At 43.9% G+C, this 16,400-nt stretch overlaps 1 protein-coding gene and 1 long non-coding RNA gene across 9 annotated transcripts in view; one reads left to right on the plus strand and one right to left on the minus strand.

Moving 5' to 3' along the window:
* Positions 1–16,400, plus strand: part of TMEM132B (transmembrane protein 132B) — a 354,195-nt gene that overhangs the window by 44,002 nt on the left and 293,793 nt on the right. The window lies entirely within an intron of this gene.
* LOC145526010 (uncharacterized) lies at positions 13,527–15,256 on the minus strand. The gene is made up of 3 exons (XR_014068588.1): positions 15,076–15,256; positions 13,788–13,920; positions 13,527–13,658 (listed from the first exon to the last, which is right to left on the minus strand). It is a non-coding gene; the product is annotated as an uncharacterized LOC145526010 (long non-coding RNA).

The following is a 16,400-nucleotide window of genomic DNA, read 5'->3' on the forward strand; positions in this document are numbered from 1 at the left end:
GTTCTTGAGAGTGGATATGTCTGAGGGAAAAATAACATCTTTCAACAAGTCGAGATGAAAAGGTGGCCCCAGAAGGACAGATTCTAGTTGAAGTTGTCACAGCGACTGATTGTGGGTTTGATGAAACTAGTGTCTGATGCGGGGGAACAATTAGCAGATTCACCTGGGTCCTGTTTTAGGCTGCCATTGTCAACCTTCATCACTGAGTTTTAAGTCGTCTGGTTGCATGTGTTTTTCTTTAAACCTGCATTTGAATTTCTCATCGCTTGGATGTTGCCAAAGCGATGCTGGGTCAGTCGGTTCGTTCATGTCCTGGCACCTGTCATCCAGCCCTGAAGATCTCGCGGAAGCCGAAGAGTGATTAGCTTCTCCTGCAAGGAGGTGGGGGCTAGCTTCAGAAATCTGCTGCTCTGTTCTCTCCGACAGCCACACCAGGAAACAGGGAGGTAGTTTGGAAATCACAAGAACCTCTCCTTAAAAGAGGGAGTGTGTCAGTCCACAGGATTCATGTATTTTTAATACAGCCTCGCTGAAGGAGATGCAGAAGCATCAGCTGTGCTTTAAGGAAGGTCAGGCGTGTGGGAGGTGCTGCCAAGCTTGTATTGAAGGTTTGATTGTCCATGAGATTGGAAGGCAAATGCTTGGACTTGGGGCTGAGGTTGGCAAACTGTGAACCTGTGAGCCTAATCTGGCCCCAGCCTGTTTTTGTAAATAAAGTTTTATGAGAATACAACCACGCCCATTCATTTGCATGTTATTCACAATTGCCTTTGGAGCTGCCAAGGCAGATGTGTCCGCCCTCCCCACCCCCCAGCTACTGCCATGATACCCTTTCCAAAAGCGAGAATGAAATTCAAGGCAACTAGGGACTTCCCTGGTGGTCCAGTGGCTAAGACTCTTCACTCTCAATGCAGGGGGCCTGGGTTCCATCCCAGGGAACTAGATCTCACATGCCATAGGGAATTAGATCCTGCATGTTGCAAGATCTCAAATGCCGCAACTAAGACCCGGTACAGCCAAATAAATAAATATTTTTAAAAAGAAATTCAAGGCAGCTAGACTGTGCAACTGGTTCATGGCTGTTGAGGGCTGTTTATTTACCTTTATTTCACTTTTTTGGGGCAACTTTCTTCGGGGCGATTTCTGCATGTTGGCAGCAGTTCTGCCAAGTGGGCTTTGGGGGCAGAAGTTAGAGATCTTTGTCCTCCTCAGGCCTAGGATTCATTAGGAACTGCATTTTTTTGTAGGTAGAAAAATGGTTAAATAGCAGGAATTTCATATGCTTCAATCCCGTGCTGGTGCACTTTATACATGGAGGCTCCCCATTTTTGTCGAAAGGTCAGTGGAGGGAGAATAAATAGCCGAGCTGGCTTTTCTTTAATCTCTGCTCCTGCTTTTCTAAACATAAAGAGGTTCTGAGTTTTCTGGGTTTGGCATCTGGCACAGGCATGGTGCTGGCAGAACCCTGTGGGTGGAAACTGTGCGTGTGGGGGATGCTCCAGGGGGCCTGCTGTGTTGCCAGGAGCTGGATCTGCTTTCCTGGATGGTGTGCGAGGCTGAGTAATGTCCCCTCCCTTTGAAGATGATCCTAATTCCTGGAACCTGTGAAAGTGACATTATATGCAGAAAAATTTACAGATGTGATTAAGTTAAAGCTCTTGAGATGGGAAGGTTGTCCTAGATTACCTGGGAGGGCCCCAAATGCTGTCTCAAGTATCCTTAAATAGCGAGAGAGGCAGAGAGAGATTTGACAGAAGAGAAGGCTCTGTGACCTCAGAGGCAGAGACTGGAGTGATGTGGCCACAAGCCAAGGAACGTCTTGGCCCACCTGAAGTCAGAAGAAGCAGGGAACAGATTTTCCCCAAGGGCTCTGGGAGGAAGTGTGGCCCTGCTGACACCTTGATTTTGGCACAATGATGCTAATTTGGGCTTTGGCCTCCGGCATTATTTTAAGTGTTATTTTAAGCCACCATTTGTTACAGCAGCCATAGGACACTAATACTGCAGTTTTCAAACTGTGCACGTTTTTGCTGTAATTTCCCCTTTTAGTTGCTCAAGAAATATTTATTGAGAGCCTCTTGCATGCCAGGTACTGTTCAAGGGGCTGTGTACAAAACAGGCGTGGTTCCTGCATAACGGAATGTTATGCTTCGTGGGTGAAGTGGAAATTAACAAATAAAGGAGATGCTTTCATTTAGTGGTAAATGCTATGTTCCAGACGCTCTCGCTGCATAAGAAATTACCCCCAAACTTAATGCCTTACAACAACCATTTTATTATAGTCCTGGATTCTGCGGGTTGGAAATTTGACCAGAGCACAGTGGGGATAACTGTTTCTGCCTCGCAGTGCCTGGAGCCTCAGCTGGGAAGTCTCGAAGGTTGGGGGTGACTTGATGGCTGGGGGCGGGAATCACTCCCAGCTCCCTCACTTACATGTTTCCCCTCTCACCCCCCCACCCTTCATTCTGACTCTGTTGGCTGGAATGACATGAAGATTAGGACTGCTGGTTTGAGTATCTGTATGCATGTAGCCCCTGCATACGATGGGGTTTCCTTACAACATGGTGGCCTCCGGGCTCCAAGTTTGAGGCAATCTGTATGGCCTTGTAGGACATTGCTTCCAAAGTCATACAGTATCATTTTTGCTGCACTCCACTGGCCAAAGCAGTCACAGCCCACCCAGACTGAAGGGGAGGGGACCTCCCATCTCTTGGTGGAAGGAATGACAAGATTACATTGTGGAAGGAGTGTGCCAGGTGGGAGATGTGTTGCCACCATCTTTGGGAGATACCGTGAAGATGATGAAACAGGATAATAGGAAAGAGAGTGACTGGGGTGCAGGGGCTACTTTATATGCTCAGTCAAGGCCTCCCAGAAAGGTGACGCTGAATCTGAATTCTGAATGGGAAGAAGGAGCCAGCCTTGGCAAATCCAAGGGGGACGATTCATCCAAGCCAGAGGAGATATTTACATCTTTTTTGAAAAAAATGTTTATTTATTTTATTTTGGCAGCACCAGGTCTTGGTTGCCACACTCAGGATCTTCATTGAGGCATGCAAAATCTTTTTAGCTGCGGCATGCAAACTACTTAGTTGTGACATGCACCTGAGATCTAGTTCCCTGACCAGGGATCGATCCCAGGCCTCCTGCATTGGGAGCATGGAGTCTTACCCACTGGATCACCAGGGAAGTCCCGAGATATTTGTATCTTTACAAACGTATGGTAGAGCATCGAGCAATCATCAGGGACACTGAGGCCATTTGGAATGGATGCCAAGGACAAGAATGACTGTGCCTGTGATGTCTCAGGCAGAGAGAAGACCAAGGGCAAAGTCCCTGGGATGGGAGTGAGCTTAGCTTCCCCATCCTTCTGTTTTAAGGGCTTCCCTGGTGGCTCAGACAGTAAATAATACACCTACAATGCAGGAGACCGGGGTTTGATCCCTGGGTTGGGAAGATCCCCTGGAGAAGGGAATGGCAACCCCGTCCAGCATTCTTGCCTGGAGAATCCCATGGACAGGGGAGCCTGGCGGGCTACAGTCCACGGGGTCATAAAGCCCTGTCCTCCTACTGCATTGTCTTTGCACTTAGCTGTTTTCTGAAAGAATCTTACTTGTCCACTTGTTAATGCTTTATCTCTCCCTCTAGACTAGAGTGAGGATCTTGTCTGACTGGGAAACCTTCATTCTCAGTGTGTATCAGAGCTCCCAGCATATAATAAGTGTCTTGTAAAAATTGGTTAAGGGAACGATCCATTTCAGAGTGGGCCCATCTCCTGGCCACAGGGCTGCCTAGCGTAGAGTTTCTCCTCAATTTTGATCTGTGATATCTTCAGTAATGGTCACCAGATTAAGTAATTAAAGAAAAGCAGAAAAATGTTGTCAGCTTCCCAGACACTGGAAATCTGTCACTGAGTCAAGCTGAAACCCAGGAATGACGCTGTTCACATGGGCCATTGGTCTTTTAAATGAAATTCTTTCTCCTTGGTTTGAAAAATATGCTGAGAATGGGGAGGGAGAGGAGCCTAAGGAACCCCTCATCCATGGTTTCTGTAATGAATCCCCCGGGACTTGTCAGCAGAGGCATCGCACCCATTACTTACACACAGAAATAAAGATAAATGTGCCTGGATAATAGCCCTGGGAAGGTATAAATCTTGCTTGTTTATGGGGGAATGCAGCACGTGAAGACTTGTCACTTTGATTCAGGTTCGTTTCGATTTATGAGGACACCCTTACCAGTAGGAGCTGAGATTTAGAAGCAAAAGGTTATGAGAGAGGATGGGTGGGTCCAGGCATCCTTGTGGCTTTGGGTCGAGCTCCCTGCGGCATCTTCCAGTCAGTTCTTGATGAATCCCTGTCGACCCAGAGGAGACCGTCTCTTCACTCGGTTTTGCACTCATCAGCTGCTGTCCTGGAGAGGGCTTCTCCTAACCACAGAAATTACATTTTCCTTTTGAATGAACAGTGTTTGCAGGCTAACTCGGCAGAAGCCACGGATAATCATAGAAGACACTGTGTCAACCAGGTTGGAGCAAGGACAGAGAGATCAGAGTGGGTGTTGGTGTCCTGGGATGTGTTTCATTTGGTTACTTTACTGTCATGTTTTTACATGTTTGTCAGTGTTTTTTGAGCTCCAGTTGTGTGCAAGCCTTATGCTAGATTCTGCAGTTTTTTCAAAGTGAGTCTTGGTCCCTGGAGTGTATCATGACTTGAATTAGTTCCAGCATTTCACAAGCTGCTGTTAACTTCCTAATGATCTTGTCACTATGTACTAATGCTACTCTGACTTCTTCATATTTATCTTGAAATTGACCTACTTGTTTTCAAACTTAAGCATCAAGCTTAGTTCTGTCCCAAGTTGTAAATCTTACTGCTTTGTTCATCCTGTGTTGTTGTGCTAGTTATATTTCTTTCTCACTCGTATGAAAAGAAATATACGTGTTAAAAATTTCCCTTGTCCACTACTTAAAATAATGCCGTGTTCCACCCAGTCACCTTCCCTACCATTGTGGTTTGCATACCTCATTTCAAGAAATGTTTGCTTTGGCTGAATGTCTTATTTAATTTGGCAACCCTGTGAGGCTTTCAACTTATACCCGTTGGCTCCTATGATGGCTAATTTTATGCGTCAGCTTGAATGGGGCTAAGGGATGCCCAGAGATAGTAAAACGTGATTTCTGGATATGTTTCTGAGGGTGTTTCTGGAAGAGATTAATATTTGAATTGGTGAACAGAGTAAGGAAAATTGCCATCACCAGTGATGGTGGGCAGCACCACAGCTATTAATGGCCTGCATAGGACAAAAGACAGAGGAAGGGTGAATTTGCTCTCTTGGCTTGAGTTGGGATGTCAGTCTCTTCCTGCCCTCAGACATTAGACACTTGTGGTTCTTAGGACTGGAACTACACCATTAACTTTTCCTGGGCCTCTAGCTTGCAGATGGAAGATTGTGGTCTCCACAATCATTTGAGCCAATCCCCTAGAATAAATCTTTCTGTATATCTATTAATATATATCTCCTCTTGGTTCTGCTTCTCTGAAGAACCCTGACTAATACATCTGCTCTGTGAGAGGTTTCTGGCCTAATTGTTTTATGGGGAAAGGTAGATCCTATCTTAAATTCTGTGACAGTTTTCATTGCCCAGTTTTTTCTTACTTTTCCTGCAAAATGATGTAGAAAGATGTTCTTAGATCACTATTGACTGACTTCCAAAAAAATCATAGTGTGACTCCCCAGAGTGACAGATCCTTTTTCATGGACCTGAAATGCACTATTGTATTCCTCTTGCTTCTGTTCTAGTGCCTAGAATGGGACTGTGTACCATTAGCTGCTGTAATATCATCTGACTTAAAGGTCTGGTCCATTAAATAGACTTCAGTGGTCAGCTGAAGGATAGAGAGAAATGCTGCTTATTTCATTGGTTGGGAGACAAACTCATATATACCATGACCATATTTACTTGACCCCAAATCTGGAAGTCTGAATTATCTGAATTTATTAATATGCAAAGCCTTACGAGTGTAGGGAAATAAAGTTGTTATTAGCTATGCAGTTACCCAATGAATTTCATTGGAAGAATGACATTGCACGAAGATGCAATGATTTCAGAAGATCTGGGTTGTACAGAGGCTGAATGTAAGCTTACTCAAACCAGAGGAAGGCCAGGAAGGAGGGTTGTATGTTCTCCTAGACACTAGAATTTGCTTCTGTAATCCATGGCCCTTATTTCTCCTAAGCCAAAGATGCAAAATGATGCCCCTTTAGGCTGAATCTAGCCAACAGATATAGTTTGTTTTGCTTATGAAGTGTCTAAAAAAGGATTATCACCAACATAAAATAAAAAGTAGGTTATTGCTCATAAATATCTGAAGTTTTGGTCTGCCTTGAAACAGAGGAAGCTCTGAAAACACTGGCCCTGTAGTCCCACTTGGAAACAGACTCCTGGAGTAGAGCTGAGTAGTCCACATCCCTTTAGACAAGGCATAGACTCACTACTTTGCCACAGTCACCACCAACCCCTCTTGTCTCTTGCACTGAGGTTGTCAGTTACCATTCATAATCCTCCTTGAACCATCGTTTTTCTTAAAGGATCCTTTTTTAAAATCATTTCTCTGTTTCTCAGACTCTGTCAGAAATGAGAGGTAGTTCCAGAGAGTTGTGTGTTTCAAGAACAATAGGAGAGAACATTTTAGTAGAAGTGAAGATCATTCCTATGTACTTAATATGCAAGCAAGTGCATTGGCTGCTTCTGTTCATTCACTGTCACTGTCTGGTCCCTGCAGGCATTTGACTTTCTGACCCTTGGATTCAGCTAAGAGGTGAGGGAGGAACTCTACCACACAGACAGTTGGTTGAGAAGCCCCTTGCAGAGCCTGGTGCCCCCAGATGCAATAAACTGGCCTCCTGGGCCCCTTAGGAATGGAGTGGATTGGCATCTGTTTCATCCTTAATGAATGAATTGAATAGTTCACAGCAGGGGAAGCTTTTAGCAGCAGTTTTCCACTTACAACTACCCTCTCCTTCTTTCTGCAACTAAACAACCGAGTTTGCTTTTGTGTATTATTCTGTGGAATTGGGAGGTGGTGATTTTACATCTGTGGGGACACTGATCTCCTCCAGTTTGAGGTCAGATTTCCCTTATATCTTGTCTCTGTACCCTCCAGATATGGAAGGCAGTCCAGAGTGGAATGAAAACTTGATGTGAGTGGGTCTTTTCCTGCTGGATGGTGTGAAGTGTGTCTGTCTCTTTGCGACCTCATGGACTATACAGTCCATGGAATTCTCCAGGACAGAATACTAGAGTGGGTAGCCTTTCCCTTCTCCAGGGGGTCTTCCCAACCCAGGGAATGAACCCAAGTCTCCCGCACTGCAGGTATATTCTTTACCAGCTGAGCCACCAGGGAAGCCCCGTAACACTGGAGTGGGTAGCCTATCCCTTCTCCAGTGGATCTTCCCAACCCAGGAACTGAACCAGGGTCTCCTGCTTTGCAAGTGGATTCTTTACCAGCTGAGCTACCAGGGAATCCAGGGAGGTGGATAAAAGTAAAGTGCTTGTGACGTTGTGCAAAGCCGTTTAATCTTTCTGGGCCTCAGTTTCCACATTTGTACAATAGGTCTAATAATAGCAACACTTATTCTCCTAGGTTGCTGTGCTCAGTGACAAGCTCTTACTCATAAAGTACTTAGTACCTGCCATGGAATGAGGACCTTCTGTATTTGTTCAGGGCCATATATTACCAACACCCAAGAGTACTTCTGTTCAATGGTGTAACTTCAGCACCTAGAACAGCTCCTGACCCTCAGTTGTTGGCCAATAAACAGTTATTGCAAGAAAGAATGAATGGATGGTTTCAGGATGACTTTTGCAGTTGGTGTGCATCTGAGATATGGGTACAAAGACACAGTCTCCAAACCAGGAGCCAGACATGTGGTGTGACCAAGGATTTGGTGTCCCTTCCAGCTGCAAGAGGTGATCTGGGACATGTAATCTGGATGTTAAATCCTGGTATTTGTAAACCATTAACCATTTGTGTTAATGGTTTATGGTGAGATGGGACCAGACACGGGAAAGTCACAACCATCTCAGGAAGTTGTGGCCTAGGTTCACCTGCTTGGCCCTGCGTACTACTGTTGGGCTCATGTATTTGTTTCCTATCAGTGCTGTAACAAATTACCACAAACTTAATGGACTAACATAACACAGATTTACCATCTCAGACCTCTGGAGGTCTCTTCTCCTTTTACCTTCACTCTCCCAGCATCAGGATCTTTTAAAGGCAAAAGGAGAAGGGGGCAGCAGAAGATGAGACAATTAGATACTATCACCGACCCAATGGACATGAACTTGGAGCAAACTTCGGGAGCTGGTGAAGGACAGGGAAGCCTGGTGTGCTGCAGTCCATGGGATTGCAAAGAATCGGGCATGACTGAGTGACTGAACAACAACAGTCTGGAGGTCAGAAGTCTGAAATGGTCTGAAGGGCTAGAGTCAATGAGTTGGCAGGACAGTGTTCCTCCTGGAGGGTCCAGGGGAGAATCTGATTCCTTGCCTTTTCCAGCTTCTAGAGATGCCCGCGTTTTCTTTGGCTTGTGACTCATCCCTTCATCTTCCAAGTGCATCCCTTTGTCTTCTGCTTCCATTGTCACATCTCCTCTCACTCTGACCCTCCTGCCTCTCTCTTCTAAGGACCCTTGAGATTGCATGGGGTCACCTGGATAACCCAGGATGCTCTCTCTATCTCAAATCATGAACTTTAACCACCTATGAAAGGTCACTTTTATGATATAAAGTAACATATTCACAGGTTCTGGGGATTGTGCCGTGTCATTTCACTCAGGTCTGACTCTTTGCACCCTCGTGGACTGTAGCCCACCAGGCTCCTCTGTCCATGGGATTCTCCAGGCAAGAATACTGGAGTGGGTTGCCATGCCCTCCTCCAGGGGAATCTTCCTGACTCAGGGATTGAACCTGCATCTCTTACATCTTCTGCATTGGCAGGCAGGTTCTTTACAACTAGTGCCACCTGGGGATTAGGACCAGGATATTTTTTTTAGGGGGGTCATTATTCTGTCTGCCGTAGCTAGGTAGGGCCCTGGGGTGTCAGAGAAGGTAGGATGCTCTGGGTGAAACTACAGCCAGAAGCAGCCAGGCAAAGCAAAGGTGACAGCTGTGGCTCCAGGCCTGGGATCCGTGTCTGCCTTTACAAATGCTGATGGAGGGCTTCATTTATTCCTGGTTCATTTTTTTTTTAAAATAATTTTATTTATTTATTTATTTTTGTTTGCACAGGTTTTTCATTGCTGCATGAGCTTTTTTCTAGTTGCGGCGAGTGGGGGCTACTCTCTAGTTGCGGTGCCTGGGTTTCTCATTGTGGTAGCTTCTCTTGTTGCGGAGCTTGGGCTCTAGAGCACTCAGGGCTTCAGTAGTTGAAGGCTCAGTAGTTGTGGTTTAGTTGCTCTGCGGCATGTGGGATCTTCCTCAGTCAGGGATTGAACCCATGTCTCCTGCATTTGGCAGGCAGATTCTTTACCACTGAGCCACCTGGGAAGCCCTGTGTCTGGTTCATTCATGATGCTCTAGAACAAAGGTTGGCAAACTATGACCTGAAGGTTTTTCTGTTTTGACATAGATGGGGCTGAAGGTTGGGGTTGCGGTGTGGGTTTGAGTTGGGGCTAGGCCTTTTCGTGTCCACAACTGTGGAAAAAAGTCACTCAAGTTTTCTTTTGGTGCTTCTGTGATTTCTTTTTTTTTTTTTTTTAATTAGTTTATTTATCTATTTTTTAACTTTACAATATTGTATTTGTTTTGCCATACATTGACATGAATCCACCATGGGTGTACATGTTTTCCCCTTCCAGAACCCCCCTCCCACCTCCCTCCCCATCCCATCCCTCTGGGTCATCCCGGTGCACCAGCCCCGAGCACCCTGTATCATGCATCGAACCTGGACTGGCGATTCGTTTCACATATGATAATTTACATGCTTCAGCGCCATTCTCCCATATCATCGCGCCCTCGCCCTCTCCCATAGAGTCCATAATACTGTTCTATTTATCTGTGTCTCTTTTGATGTTTCGCATACAGGGTTATCTTTACCGATTGACTAAATACCATATATATGTGTTAGTATACTGTATTGGTGTTTTTCTTTCTGGCTTACTTCACTCTGTATATGTGATTTCTTTTTATTTGATATCTGGAATTTATTTTAGCATTAGGGTGAATTAGGGTTCTGTAGCCAAATCCCAACAGCGTTATCAGTTGTCTCAACATAAATTATCAAATAATTCTGTCTTTTCTAAACATTTTGAAGCTAAGTTAAGTTGAAGTTGAATATGTTACATGGCACTTTGGAATGGGCTCCCCAGTGAGACCCACACTGATAGAGAAATAAGGTACTGGACCTAGGGATGGGTGACCCCCAAACTCTGGGCAGAGGAAGCAGGGAAAGAGAGAAAACCAATTCAAGGCTGTGTATTGAGCTGGTTACTGCCGTGGGCAGCTGGGGTTCAGTCCATGAGTACTGGGAAGGACACTTTGTGGTTGTTTGCCCAAAATGGGGTAGAGGGAAGAATTTACTCACAGGCTACAGTACCCCACAGTCATGGTGGGGCACTCTCCACTTGTTCATTTCCTTGTATTTGAATTATTTACACAAGCAGAATGGCTGGGAAGTATCTCTGCAGAGACTTTGGTGTGCAGATCCTGTGGGTGCAATGATGGCCAGAACCAAAAGGATGGGTGGAAAGGAGGTGAGATGGAGCATTAGTTATATGACTTCCCTCAGCTGCAAAGACATCTGGGAAATGTAGTTTTTATTAATGGTGGCCATGAGCCCTGCAAAAACAAACAAAAACCCAGGGTTTTTTTTTTTTTTTTTGGTTATCGTTGAAAGGATATTGGAACACAGCTGGTAGAATTCCGGCACACCAGAAACTATATTCGTCCAAAAATAAGGGATTTTGTCAGTCTCAGTGATCTGGAACTCAGCTGAGGATATATAAAAAGGCCTCGGAATGGCCAAGATAGCCATCAAAGTCCATGCACTGAAGCATGTATTCAAGGATGGCCTCAAAGATCTCATCTGAGGCCTACTGACTCTTGCTTTGGATGACAATTCTAACAAGCAGAATGGTCTGTCTTCCCCATGGAAGCAGATGAACAGGCAGTATTGCTAAGGGTCTGTCTACAGATGGAAATCTAACTCTTTCTCCCAACTCCAGCCTGTCTTTTATAGCCACTTTTCAGAGTGGCTCATACAAATGCAGAGGTCACTTCTTCCTTAGAAGCTTCTCAGTGCCCTTGGGAGCTTGTCCTTGCCCGTCCACCTGGGAACCACACTCCATGCACAATTTCACTCTTCCAATGCCCTCTGTACATCATCCTTCCTCTTGTCTAGAGTCTCCCCCACCTCGTCCCCGGTCTGGCCACTCCGGGTCATCCTTCAGTTTTCTGCTGAATGTTACATTGACTAGGCTCTCCCACAACAGGGTCTGATGGCAAATAGTCTATCATTACTTCTTGTTCAGTGGTCTTTCCACTGTGTGACTGTGCTCTTGGTGGAGGTGGGATGGAGCTATGTCCATCTTGTTCATTGCTATGTTTTTAGGACCTGGCACCCAGTTAGTGCCAATAAGTCTTTGTGGAATGGATAGGGATGGATGGATGGGAACACTCTATCTCTGATCCCAGGTAGCTTCTTTCTAGCGTGTACCCTTGGTTCTTGGGTGAGAAAGGTTGTAGAGTTTTTGCCCAGCCTCTTCCACTGCTGGGGTGCAGTTTCAAGCTCAGACCTTTTTGGAGTGGGGGTGGTGAAAGATCAGCAGAGTGGCTCTACTTCAGAACTACTCCTAATTGCTGCTACTTGAGTCTCATCAGAGAGATCTCCAAGAGAGAGAGCTCCATGAATGAGTCAGTCATCCAGCAAGTCACCCCAACTCAAAGTGGAACACTGCCTCCTGCTGGAATTTGAATGTATTTGAGGCTGGAGGCACGTTGGCATTGGCAAGTGCTGGGTATCTTTTCAATTCTTACTGCCACCCCTTTACTTTCTTTTTTTGGCATAAGAATATGAATTTTTAAAATTTTAAAAAAAGTAATTAATTTATTTTAGTTAGAGGATAATTGCTTTACAATATTGTGATGGTTTTTGCCATACATCAACATGAATCAACTACAGGTATACATGTGTCCCCCCACCCATGCTGAACCCCCCTTCCACCTCCCTCCCCATCCTATCCCTCTGGGTTGTGCCAGAGCACTGGCTTTAGATGCCCTGCTTCATGCATCAAACTTGCACTGGTCATCTGTTTTACATATGGTAATGTACATGTTTCAGTGCTATTCTCGCAAATCATCCCACCCTCGCCTTCTCCCACATAGTCCAAAAGTCTGTTCTTTACATCTGTGTCTCCTTTGCTGCCCTGAATTTAGGATCATCAGTACCATCTTTCTAAATTCCATATATATGCGTTAATATACAGTATTTATCTTTCTTTTTCTGACTTACTTCACTCTGTATAATAGGCTCTAAGTTCATCCACCTCATTAGAACTGATTCAAATGCGTTCATTTTTATGGCTGAGTAATATTCCATTGTGTCTATGTACCACAACTTCCTTATCCATTTATCTGCTGATGGACATCTAGGTTACTTCCATGTCCTAGCTATTGTAAACAGTGATGCAATGAACATTGGGATACATGTGTCTCTTTCAGTTCTGGTTTCCTCAGGGTGTATGCCCAGCAGTGGGATTGCTGGGTTGTATCACTGCCACCCCTTTACTTTCAATTAAAAATATTCACAAACTTAAGTGCCTCCCCAAATATAAAACAAACTCAGTGGATATAAAACTATTAGTTCTCCTTAAAGTGCTTAGAAAGCAGTTTTCCTCCCAACCTTGATTTTCAAACTAATATTGAAAATTTAGAGACTACAAAACAACATAAAGAATTAAAATAAAACCCATCTGGGAAAAGTCAGCAGTAATTTACTTTCTCCTAGTCTTTTTATGGTATATATTAACATGTTTGTAAATACACATACACATAGACACCCCTGAAATCATTATCCTAAATGTAAAGGTTTATAACTTGATTTTTTTTCATTTTATATGAGCTTTTGAGCATGTTCCTAGGTCTTTAAATATTCTTCAGGGATTAATTTTGAAGATGGCATACCACTTCTATGCAAGGGCATACCTTTAAAATATTATCAACCCCTTATATTTTTGAGCAGTTAGGTTGTTATGATTTTTCACTGCCACAGCTTTATTGCAAAAAATTGATTTTTCTTGTACCTCTGATTATTTTTCTTTTTTTGGAATTATTTCTTATAGAATCTTAGGAATACAATTCCTGGGTTAAGGGTGTGATCAGTTTTCAGTCTTTCAATTCATGTTGCCAAATTAATTTTTAGATAGATTATCTGTTGACATGCCACTAACAGTATCTGAGGGTTTTTTTTTTTTTTTTGGTTGGTGATTTTTATTTTACTGAATCTTGAGCAATAATGATTATGATAATTTTAAAAAAGCCAGTTTATTAGTTTCCAAATTACCTTCTAAACTTGCAGGATTGGATGGGTCATTGTGTAGCTCTGGTTGATGTGTGAATAAGGCAGCTTTCTTTCCTTATTTGAATGTTTCTGTGTTCCCTATTTCCAAAACAGGATGTGTGGAAGCCCACAGGAAAAATAAAAAAAATACAGCATAATAGTTAAAAACAACTTTTCTCACTTCACATTTTATAAAAACATTTTCATGTGTTAGAAATATCTGCATACCTCTTGCTGTTATGGGTGAGAATTCCACTATTGACTGGTGATGCCACAGGTGTGTTTGTGGAGAGGTGAAAGATTTGCTGTTGAGAGCCTGCTCTTCCTGACCATAGGGGGCTTGCAGCCACTTACAGATCAGCTTTGAACAAAAAGTTTACAAATTTGGTCAGAATACAATGGTAAGAGGTTGCCCTGTAATTGGCACTCAGCTTATTCCAACCCCTGCTTTTCTGCTGTCTCTGGTCCTCCTTTATGTTTTCAGTAGACTTGAACTGCAAACCTACTATGTGCACATCCAGCCCCTGAAAAGGTAAAAAGGAGCAGAGAGTACACCAAGGAGGATGCGTTCCCCAAACTTAAGTTTTAATGCATTCCCTTCACAGTTTTTTTTGAAGCCACCTCTGGTATATTCCTGTGCTATTTTTAATTTAATGTGTAATTTTAAAATTGATTCATTGACTTTATTTAAATATGTTTATTTTAAAAGCAATCTCTATCACTCTCACAAACAAAAGCCTGCATCACTTGCCATAAATAGACAAAACCCTTCAAAATGAAGACAATGAAATCAAAACAATGGTCTTAAATTCCAGCTTGGAGACTTGCTTGCCAAAGGCTCTCAGACAGAGACCTGCTGTTTCTCTGTTAACAAGGTGATCAGCCAAGTGTTAGAGGCTCATTAGCACCAGAAGGAGGCTTTCTCTCTTTCGGAGGTTTGCAGGAAAATTAAGAGGAGACTAACTTTCCAATTGTGGAATTTCATCTTCCTGAAAACATTTGGTAAACAGCCCTTCACACTGGTGCAGGGACCCAGGCGAGGGCAGACTTAGGCAGGCACTGAATGTGAGGCAAAAGAGAATGGTGTCTTGGCAGAGTTCTTATATGCTTTGGGGGATTATTCGAGGACACAGGAGTAGTTTGTTTCAATAGCAGAATTATTAATGAATGGGACTCCCCAGGTGGCTCAGTGGTGAAGAACCCACCTACCTGGTCAATGCATGAAATGCAAGAGACATGAATTTGATTCCTGGGTTGTGAAGATCCCCTGGAGGAGGGCATGGCAACCCACTCCAGTATTCTTGCCTGGAGAATCCCATGGACAGGGGAACTTGGTGGGCTATAGTCCATGGGGTTGCAAAGAGTCGGACACGACTGAACGACTGAGCACACACGCATGGCCCCTAAAGGGAGATTCCTGTTTAGGTAAACAACACCCTGCCCCAGCCCCACTTTGTGTGGTTGGTAAGAGGCAACCTAAGACCCGATAGGCCCACTTCTGTCTTTAAACAGTCACCGAAAAGCGTCTCTTCCTCCAGAGGTGTCCTGTGTTGCTTGAGCTCCCGTGAGTTCTGGGCATGAAAAAAATAAAATCGAGTTGGCAGCACATCCAAGTGGCATGTGGTGCGGGCGTGTGCCGTTGGATTATTTTTATTTATGATAGCTGATTCACAATCGTCTCCATGGCGATGGGGGAGCTGAAGGCGGAGGAAAGAAGTGAGTTGTCGCGTTATTAAATGACCCAATGAAAGAAAAAAAGCTCTTAGAATCATTAAGGATTAATTTAGTGTTGTGGCCTTGCCTAGCGGGTCATTACCCATCTCTGCCACAGATGTTGGTATTTCCATTTCCAGAGTGTTCTGAATGGTGTGGCTCATCTGTTTGCATTTGAATGTCATTCTCAGCTCAAATGCAGCCAGATGCTGAGGGTCAGGAGGGCTGCTGGCAAACTCATGGGGAGATGCTCCCTACCACAGAGTGTTCGGGGTATGCCATTTTGGATGCCAGTTTGTACATAAGTATACTTATGTTTTTTTTTTACAGACTTGAATAAATGCAAAATCATCTATAAATTATATGTAAGAAATCCAAGCATACAATGAACACCCAGGTACCTACCACATACGGTCAAAAGGTGATAGATAGAGGATGACAACATGTCTTGATTTCCCAGCTTTGTCCTGTTGTTTTGGCAAAACCCTTAATAACATCCCTTTTCACTCTCAAAATAGGTTCAGGTTTGGGTGATAAATTTTGTCGACTCTGCTTTTAAGCCTTCTTTAAGCTCCCCACCCCAATCTTGTTCCCTCTTTCCTCACACAGAAACTTTTCTCTAAATTTTAGTTTTTCACTCCTTTGCTGTTCAATGTTCGCCTCCCAAAGTGGTCTATTATTCTTTTATTATTTGGCCACACAGCAAGTGGGATCTTAATTTCCCAACCAGGGATTGAACCTGTGCCCCCACCTTTGGGAACACGGAGTCTTAACCACTGGACCATCAGCGGAGTCCCCAGTGGTCTATTATTTCGGTTCGTCTCTTTGTGAGCTTGACTCAAACTCTGCTCTGAGTTTTCTTTGTGTCATTTCTCTTCCAGCAAATGTTGCATTTCAGAGGTGCATCCTTGTTGCTAGACATAACAGTAATTCATCCTTCTCTACAGTTGTATACTATTCCATGGTAAGAATGTGTCACAGTGTATCCATTTTACTGCAGGCAGACATTTAGATGGTTTTCTGGTTTTCACTGTAATGAACCAAGGCTGATAGGAACATATTTCGGTGTGTATCCTTATGGAAGCTGGAATGAACTCTCCAGGCTCTAGGTCTAGAATTGTTGGGTCA

The sequence above is a fragment of the Giraffa tippelskirchi genome, chromosome 11, assembly GCF_054371585.1.
Source record: "Giraffa tippelskirchi isolate mGirTip1 chromosome 11, T2T-mGirTip1v1.2.pri, whole genome shotgun sequence".
Lineage (NCBI taxonomy): Eukaryota > Metazoa > Chordata > Mammalia > Artiodactyla > Giraffidae > Giraffa > Giraffa tippelskirchi.